Genomic DNA, 9,881 nt, shown 5'->3' with positions numbered 1-9,881 from the left:
AATGGCGAGAGTGGGACCCTGACTCCAAGTATGTCGCTTAACGTATGACAAACTTTTTCCCAGAATTCGGCCACCCCTGGGCATTCCCAGTACATATGGATAAAGGAACCCAGGACACCTAATGAACATAAATCACAATTGGGAGATGGAATGATTTTCATAGAATGTCGCTTTCTAGGTGTGAGATACATCCTATGGACAAATTTGAAGTGTATTAGCATATGGTCTGGATTCTTAGATGTGTCCCTCAAGTTTTTCCATATTTTGTCCCAACAAATGTCTTCATTTGCTACAGAAAGATCCCTATGCCATGTAGCTTCCACTGGCAGTGACTTGTGAGGGTCAGAAATGAATTTGTAAAGTTTAGAAACCACTCTCCGCGTTGAACCAGTTGAAAATAGTAATTTATGAAGAGGATGTGTAGGGAGCATTGAGCCCCATGGAACACCATAAGCCCGCATAGCTGATGTTAACTGAAGGTAGAAGAAAAAGGATGTTCCAGGTAAATTATACTCAGCCTTCAAGTCGTTAAAAGCCCGTAGACCACTATCAACACACAGGTCTTTTAAAACATGGACTCCCTTGTTTTCCCACTGTGGAAATGAGACTGGTTTACTGTCAATAAGAAGTGAAAAATTGTTGAAAATTGGTGAGTGTTTGTGCCATTTAGGGTCCGAACGCACATGCTTCATTACAGCCCGATAAGTTGTGAGTAGAGAAGAAATTACAGGGCCTAAGTGTAATTTGGCCGTTTTCAGTGGGATATTGGAATATACTAGGTCCTGTAGTCTATGAGGGAGGGAAAGGTTCTCCTCAATCAATCTCCAAGTCACAGAGGAGCTAGGATTAAACCATGTGGAAAGAGGACGCAGTGCAAATGACCAAAAATACATCTTGAAATTTGGCAAGGCAAGTCCTCCCTGGGACCTATCACGCTGTAGAGTTAAAAGTTTTAAGCGAGGCCTCTTTCCTTTCCATATAAACTTAGAAATCAACTTGTGCAATTTCTCCCAGTAGCCAATAGGAGGGGCGAGAGGTATCATAGAAGAATAAAAGTTTACCCGAGGTAGAACATCCATTTTTACTGTGGATATACGAGCTTGTAATGATAATGGAAGTTTCGTCCAGCTCTCAAGAGCTCTCTCTACCTTTCTGTAAATATCTTGAAAATTTTTTAGGCCAATGACTGAGGTAGAAGGAAAAATATCAACACCCAAATATTTTAAACTCTTAACAATTGGTATACAGGAGGGCAAGGAAACCTGAAATGCAGCTGAATTTAAGTGCATCAACGCTGACTTACTCCAGTTTATTTTTAATGAATTTAATGATTAATAATTTAGGTTTCATTTTAATTTGAAGAAATTTGATAACTTTTTTCTGTATACATTTACGTTTCAGTTCTTTAATAATGACTGAAGCATTTTGACACTTTAAGGTTTTACTTCTCAACAATGATGAAGTTATGTGATAAACTGAAAGTTCCTCTGCACTAATTGTCTATTAGAGACTAATAATGAGTTGGACTACAGACATCTGCTGCTATCCATGGTAACACACACTTTCAACATTAATAAATAGATGTGTTTTAAATTCTCTTGTATTCATATTCTGTGATTGGATTTAGTTTCTTTGATTTTAGGAAAACCAGTAGAAACCTTTCATATATTTGAAACATGATAACTTAATACATTCATGAGTTTTCATTCATATGTTGTATTTGTTGGAAATTATGTTTTTATTTAAATGTATAAATGTTAAAGTGTCAGATTAATTAAATAAGAAACTGTCATTGTTAATGTGTCAGGAAACTGTGAAACCTACTTTAATAATTTCTTTTAGTGTTTTAGTTTGAGTGCAGCTGTTGATCAGTTCCTCTTCAGATGAGGGAGGTTTTTGTACGACAGTTTTTCACTGTGTGAACGAGCTGTAACCCTGCTGACAATAATAAACTCCTGAATCTTCAGCCTGAACTCTACTGATGGTCAAAGTGTAGTCAGATCCAGATCCACTTCCACTGAAACGATCTGAAACTCCAGACTGACGAGTTGTAGCTTTATAAATTAGGAGTTTAGGAGCTTCTCCAGGTTTCTGAAGGTACCAGTGGAGGTAGCTACCAACATCTGAACTGGTTCTACATGTGATGGAGACAGACTGTCCTGGAAGAACAGACTGAGATCCAGGAGACTGAGTCAGGATGATTTCTCCTGATGAACCTGGAAAAGATGAAAAAGAGGAGAAGAGTTATTGAGACAAATCCAGCTTGGAGAAAGATGATCAACATCCAAACAGAAGAGGATGATTTGTTGAAGATGGAGAATAGATGGAAGAAGCTCAATGCTGCTTGGTTCAGTGTTTCTCCATCATTGTGGTCAACCTGGTTGCATCCTGAAGCAAAGTTTTCAGCAGAGAGTCTCACCTTGAACAAGGAGCCCCAGGGTGGCCAGCAGTAGAGTCAGTGACATCATCATTGTGCTGCCGGCGTGTCAGTGGCTCTGAAAGGCCTGGACAGCCACTGATCAACACTGGCCTCTTAACGGCTGGGAGCAGAGAGGCAGGACACATATGCAAACACACAGAGTCAGTCAGCTGCAGCTGTCCAACACATGGCATCATGCTGTTTCCCTCTCACTGTTAATACTCTACATATTTACATATTCACATAATGACATGTAGAGGATATTGATGGTCTGCTAGGAAACTGATCCAGTGACTTGTGGACAGCTTGGTTCTGGAATATTCTCTTTGTGATCATTCTTAGTGATATTAATATTAATGATTGAATGATTATTGATCACAAACATTTATGATGTTGATCTGTGTCTTCATTTTTACTTTTGATGGGATTTAAGAGAGAAAGCTGTGATCCAGCATGAAGCTGAGGTCAAAGGTCATGAAGAAGTTTTTTAAATGTTAGTTAAAGTTAAGTTAAATAGGATGTATAAAATAGGAGAGAGAGTCAAAAAACCTGCTTTGACTTTGGATCTGAGCATACGAGTTGATTTTATGATGTTGGGAATGATGACTGAGATGTTGATGGATTTTAAATGGAAACAGTCAGGTTTCAGTAAAAATGTAATGTCTAAGAGATATGATTACTAGTTTTAATGTAGTGTATGACAGATACAGAGTATGATCTGTATGAACGTTTTAATCAACATCTTGTTTGTGTGTTCAGTGAAATGTATCAGTCTCTGCAGTAGCTTCCAGCTGCAGCAGTCACTTCAGTTTCTGTTCAGTCTGACTGAGGGAGGTTTTTGTACGACGCTTTTTCACTGTGTGAACACATGCTGACTGCTGATGTAGAAATTACCCATACAGTAATAAACTGCTGCATCTTCAGTCTGGACTCTACTGATGGTCAGAGTGAAGTCAGAGTTTGATCCACTGCCTGAAAAACGACCTGGAACCCCTGATACTCTACTGCTAGTATTGTAAATGAAAAGCTGAAAAGCTTAGGAACTCCTTCATCTCTCTGTTGGTACCAGGATAAGTTGTCACCATTAATACTCCTACTGGTCGTACATCTGATGGTGACGGATCCTCCCAGAACAGAGGTCACTGCTCCAGGCTGAGTCACTGTGACCTGGCCCCTGGACTCTGAGGATACAGAGACAATAACATAAAGCAGCTTGATGGTTTTGTGGGCTTCATTGTTGATAGAGGAGAGGAGTTTGATTCTCTGGACTTTACCTGTGAAGCAGCAGCAGAGGAGAGTCCAGATGAGGACGCAGATTAAAGTCATGTTTTTGATGAGGAGGATTTCTGTGGCTTCTGTTGTCATGAAGGACAGCTGTCAGTCATTCAGTGTTCAACTCTCAGGACTATAAACTCTCCCAGAGCACTGGAGCATGGTGCTGCTGATGCAAAGTCACTCTCTATGGAAATGATCTGACTCTTTATTAAAATGTGTCAGTGATGACATTTTAGAACAAATGATATCTAACACAGTTTATTATCATGTGTTTCTTATATTCTCATCTGAAGACAAATATGAAACAATGAGTCATGTTACTATTAACCAAGATTTTAAAGTAGAGGCTGATTTATTTTTGCAGATGGAGGCACCAACAACTTTGTCACTATGCAGATGATGCAGTAGTTTATTAAACAGCAGTAGTTTATTAAACTGGTTTCACTCTGTCTCTTTCTTTCTCTTCCCAGATTCAAACTGTATTATTTTTCTTCTCATAATGACTCAGTCCATGTTTTCAGAAAACAAAGATGTTTGTCTTCAGATCACAAATGTCTCCTGACGTCTTCATTCAGTTAAAATTTCTCAAATAATAAAGTAATGATGGAATAAAATGACAGAGGTGTTTTTATTAAAATATCTTTGTGGTGTCCCAACAACTTCATTTTATTTATTTATCACTGCTACAATAAATCAGGAAGGACTAATGTGGAGATGAGCTTTAAATGAATCTACAGTCTGTCAATAAAATCAAAAAAATCAATCAACAGACATAAAAACCTTCAATTGAAACAGAGAGAGCACTGATGGCAAAGACCCAGAGAGATCATAGTTCTCCACTTTTAGCTTCTCTTCAGTGACTCACTGTAAAATCCACAGACCGTACATCAGACTCCAGTAAGAAAAGAGGAGGGGGTGTGTGCCTACGTCAGTAACAGCTGGTGTACAGACACTGTTTGTCCTGACCTGGAATTTCTTTTGCTCAAGGTGGAGGCCTTTCCATCTGCCCAGGGAAACCGCTGCTGTGTTTGTCTCTGTTGTGTATATCCACCTGAGAGCTAATGCTAATGTAGCAATTAACAGGCTATATGTTAGCATCAGCAGACAACAAACAAACACCCTGATCTCTTCTTTACTGTAGCTGGTCACTTCAATCACGCCAGTCTGAAGATGGTGCTTCCCAGATTTTATAAAAATGTAGACATCAGTACAAGGAAGGGCAGAACACTTGACCAAGTCTACACCAGCAAGCCTGACCCTCCCCACACCTTGGAAATTCAGACCATCTATCCCTGTTCTTAACACCGGCTTACAGGCCCCTCATCTGCAGGTCAAAACCACAATACAAGACAATGCAGTGTTGGGCTGAGGAGGCTACTTTGTCTTTGTAAGACTGTTTTGAGGACACTGTGTGGGAGCTCTTTGAACAACCAGACATTGAGGCCTACACCTCCTCTGTGCTAGCATACGTCACTTTTTGCATAGACAGTGTAACCTCCAGTAGACAGGTCAAAACATTCTGAATTTTCTTTAGTGTTTACACCCATGACTGCGTCGTCACCCGTGATACTAACACCGTCATCAAACTTGCTGATCACATGACCATCGTAGGATTGATCAGCAATGAGGCTCCATACAGGGAGGAGGTCCAGAGGCTAGTGGCCTGGTGAAGTGACAACCACCTCAACCTCAATACCAGGAAGACCAAAGAAATCATCATTGATTTCCAGAGGTTGAGGACAACGATGACCACAGGTCTGAGCATCAATAGAGAGGTGGTGGAGCGGGTCACAGACTTCAAGTTCCTTGGCCTGCACATCTCAGAGGACCTGGGCTGGACCGTGAACACCACACATATTCTTAAAAAAGCCCAGCAGCTTCTCTTTTTTCTGAGAACGCTAAGGAAGAACAAACTCCCTCCACCACTCCTGAAAAACTTTTACCGTGGCACCATAGAGAGTGTGCTAACCTATGGATGTACGGTGTGATACGCCAGCTGCACTGTGGCAGAGAAAAAACAGCAGCAGTGGCTCATCAAGACGGCCGAGTGGATTGTAGGCTCCCCACTTCCACATCTGGACAAGATCTACTTGAGTCGTCTCCTTAGACGGGCCACAAAGATCCACAGGGACCCCACTCACCCAGGACACTCTGTTCAGCAGCCCCCCCTCTGGCAGACTCAGAGTCATGCAGGCCCCCACCAACAGACTCAAGCACAGCTTTTTCTCCATGGCTGTTCCCCCATGTTTCTCATCTGGAATACTACAGTATATTTATATTGTAGATTTGTTTACTGCTTTTATTTGAAAGCTTCTTCCTTGGTGTTTCTTGTCCTGCTTCACTTCCTGTCTGTGTTTTCCCTCTGATTAAATGATTGCTTTCTCCTTGTGTGTTCCTCCCTCAGTAGTCTCACCTGTGTCTCCTTAGCCTTTGTGTGTATATATAGTCCTGTCTTTCTCTTTGTCCTTTGTCCAGTCGTCTGTTGAGTTACCCTCTTGTTCTGTTCCTTCATCTGTTCATGCTTCCTTGTGTTTCTGTTCAGCTCCTCCTAGATGCTTCTTTTCTGACTTTTCTCTTGTTTTTCTTTCTTCGATTAGTCTACCTCACTCTGCAGCACCTTTTGTTTCCACAGATATGAAACTAAAAATGATTTCATCCAGTCCTTAGTTTCTGTGCATGTCCTGGCTCTGGGTTCTACCTCCTTGTTCCACATCATAACAGAACCAGCTCCCAGTTTATGATCAGGAGACAGACTCTCTCTACTTTTAAGGCTTGGACTTAGAACTTTCTATTTTGATGAAGCTGATAGTCAGGACTGTGTCAGGTGACCGTGATTCATCCTTTAGCTATGCTGCTATAGGCCTAGGCTGCTGGGAGACTTCCCATGATGCACTGAGCATCTATCTTCTACTCTCCTCTCTCTCTCTTCATACTTTCATCCTCTACTATTGAATGTCAGAAACATTGAGTTTTTCTACCCACTGTCATCGTAGTGCTCACTCTGGAGGTTTCGGGTTCTGGTTTGTGTAAAGAGTCTTGAGACAATTTAGATTGTTATTAGTGCTTTATGAATAAAATATAGAATTGATTTAAGAGTGTTGTATTGTTTCACAGGATGTAATTCTAAATTAATTAGATAGTTTAACTATGAACAAGTGCTAAATGTACTACTCTGTAGAGCTGAGAGAACAATAGAGAATTAAGAACATAATGGATATTAATGTCTTGGAACCTACTGAATAAAATGTGTTTTAACACAAAGAGAGGGAGGAAAGTATTTAATCAACATCAATTCTGTGTTAGTGTGTTCAGTGAACTGTATCAGTCTCTGCAGTAGCTTCCAGCTGCAGCAGGCACTTCAGTTTCTGTTCAGTCTGACTGAGGGAGGTTTTTGTACGACGCTTTTTCACTGTGTGAACACATACTGACTGTTGATGTTGTGAAAACTCTGACAGTAATAAACTGCTGCATCTTCAGCCTGGACTCCACTGATGGTCAGAGTGAAGTCAGAGTTTGATCCACTGCCTGAAAAACGACCTGGAATCCCTGATGCTCGACTGGAAGCAGCATAAATGAGAAGTTTAGGAACTCCTCCATCTCTCTGTTGGTACCAGGAAAAATAGTAGCCACCATTATAATAAACATCCTGACTGGTTGTACAGCTGATGGTGACGGTTCCTCCCAGAGCAGAGGTCACTGCTCCAGGCTGAGTCACTGTGACCTGGCCTCTGGACTCTGAGGATACAGAGACAAAAACATAAAGCAGCTTGATGGTTTTGTGGGCTTCATTTCAGAGGGACGGATGTTGATAGAGGAGAGGAGTTTGATTCTCTGGACTTTACCTGTGAAGCAGCAGCAGAGGAGAGTCCAGATGAGGACGCAGATCAAAGTCATGTTTTTGATGAGGAGGATTTCTGTAGCTTCTGTTGTCATGAAGGACAGCTGTCAGTCATCCAGTCTTCAACTCTCAGGACTATAAACTCTCCCAGAGCACTGGAGCATGGTGCTGCTGATGCAAAGTCACTCTCTATGGAAATGATCTGAGTGACTCCAACAGGGACTTGGATCACTCTGATCATGCTGTTGATCAATGGATCAATCACTTCATCAGGATCATGATCAGAAATGTGTCAGTGTTCATTTATTTGTCTGGGACTTAAAATTAATTTACACCACAGCGTTTTAATTCCGTTTATACACATGTCAGCATAACACTTGGAGTTAATAGTTAAATTAAATTCGTATTCTTTCATTCATCAAGTTCGAAGATGAACATGTGTGTGATAATTATTTATGTGTGGAAGGATTTATTGATTCGTTTTTCTCTCTAAAATATTCTAATTGATTTGACTGAACAGTAAAATAATACAGTTTGTATTGTTTAAATTTACACAATAAATGAGAATTCACATGATGTGAATCAGTTTTCAACACTTTAACCACTTATTAAATAAACTGAAACAAACAAACTCAACAAACTCATTCTCAGATCATACAGAGTCAGAGAGCCGTGTCTCTCTACAGTCAGAGGTTTTTGTACGGCGCCTCAATGAGTTTGTATCACTGTGGTGGACGTTCGGTGGAGGAACCAGACTGGAAGTTAACTGTAAGTACATTTGACTCATTTAAAAACCCAGATTCTAGGTTTCTTGTCATTTATTTCCTAGCTGTAGACATTACTAAAACATTTGATCTGCTCGTTGTCATTTATTATAATTGCAGTGATTCTTGAATGTGTGACATTATGTCTTCAGACAGACTCAGATCTTCTTCACTTCAACATTTTGTCTGAAAAGAAATTCAGTTTAAATGTTATTTTGGATTTCTTTTCTAAAGTAAAGTTTCCTCTCTGAAGAAAATCTCCTCCAGTGTTTTTAAAGTTCAGACCAAACAGCTGACAAAACATTTCTCCTCCGTTTCACTGGATCTTTCTCAAAGTTTTTCATTGCTCACATTTTTTAGATCCCAATCTGTCCAAAGCTCACTGTTCTATTTAAACAGCATGATGTCTGAGTTGGATTCATTGGATGAGTTTTAATGTGGAATTCAGTGGTTAACAATGTTCATGTTGAAGAAGCAAAGCAAACACACACCATCTAGGTCTGTTCTGTTTGAAACTGTTAAGATCCTGTAAAATAATAGAAATGTGACATTTTTCACATCAAGTCAAATGTGTTGAAAGTGTCAAACTAAGAATTAGTAGTTTGTAGATGAAACATGAAGACATCAGAGGAACAAAATGACACTTTCAAAGTTTCCTCTTTAGTCCTGAAACCTGTCTGTTGCTGTGGTTCAGCAGTGATGCCCGTCTGTTGCCACGGTTACCGAGCTCAGAGAGGGAAGTGAAAGACTGAAGAGCAGCTTCACCCAAACTCCCAGTTTCTCTCTCTGTCTCTGTCTCTCTGCAGTGGGTAGAGTCCCCCCCTCCCTGACGGTGCTGCCTCCCTCCATGGAGGAGCTGGATCAGGGGAAGGCCACGCTCATGTGCCTGGCCAACAAGGGCTTCCCCTCAGACTGGAGTCTGTCCTGGAAGGTGGACGGCAGCAGCAGCAGCAGCGGGGAGCAGAGCAGGAGCCCCGGGGTGCTGCAGAAGGACGGCCACTACAGCTGGAGCAGCACCCTGAGGCTCCCTGCAGACCAGTGGAGGAAGGTGGGCTCTGTGACCTGTGAGGCCAGCCAGGGCTCCCAGACTCCGCTCTCGGAGACACTGAGGAGAGACCAGTGTTCCCAGTCCTGACCTGACTCACTGGGACTCTCAGACTGCTTTCACTCTCTCTCTGCTCTCTGGCTTTTCTTTCACATCTTTCAATAACAGGATTTACTGGCTTCTTGCTGTGTTTCAATGTTGTTTCACTGCTTCTAAATAATAAAGATCTGCTCATCAACTCACTTCTTCTCATGTTGACTCTTTTCAATCATTTTATTTTATCATTTAAATCCAGAGAAAAGCTGAGATGATCCAACAGTTAGTGATTGAGTAAAGGAAGTGTAAGGTTCCATCATTTCTATCTCTATCCAGAATCCTGTTGATAAACTCAGTAAAACAAAGTGAACGTCCAGATATTTTAGTCTCAATCAATCTGAACGTCTCATGACTCTAAAAGGTTTCTGCTACAGTCAGAGCAGATCTTCCTGGAATAATAAACCTTTGTGAACATTTCATGATAAATCATCCAGTCATCTCACT

The 9,881-nt window shown here is 41.0% G+C and overlaps 1 gene segment (V, D, J or C); it reads right to left on the bottom strand.

The window, feature by feature from the left end:
• Positions 1–1,911: 1,911 nt before the first annotated feature.
• LOC311500935 (immunoglobulin kappa variable 2-29-like) lies at positions 1,912–2,471 on the bottom strand. The segment is given in 2 exons: positions 2,420–2,471; positions 1,912–2,216 (listed from the first exon to the last, which is right to left on the bottom strand).
• Positions 2,472–9,881: the final 7,410 nt, after the last annotated feature.

The sequence above is a fragment of the Chelon labrosus genome (assembly GCF_963514085.1).
Source record: "Chelon labrosus genome assembly, chromosome: 16".
Taxonomy (NCBI): domain Eukaryota; kingdom Metazoa; phylum Chordata; class Actinopteri; order Mugiliformes; family Mugilidae; genus Chelon; species Chelon labrosus.
Note: the sequence above shows the minus strand (reverse complement) of the source record. Positions and strands in the feature narration are given on the sequence as shown.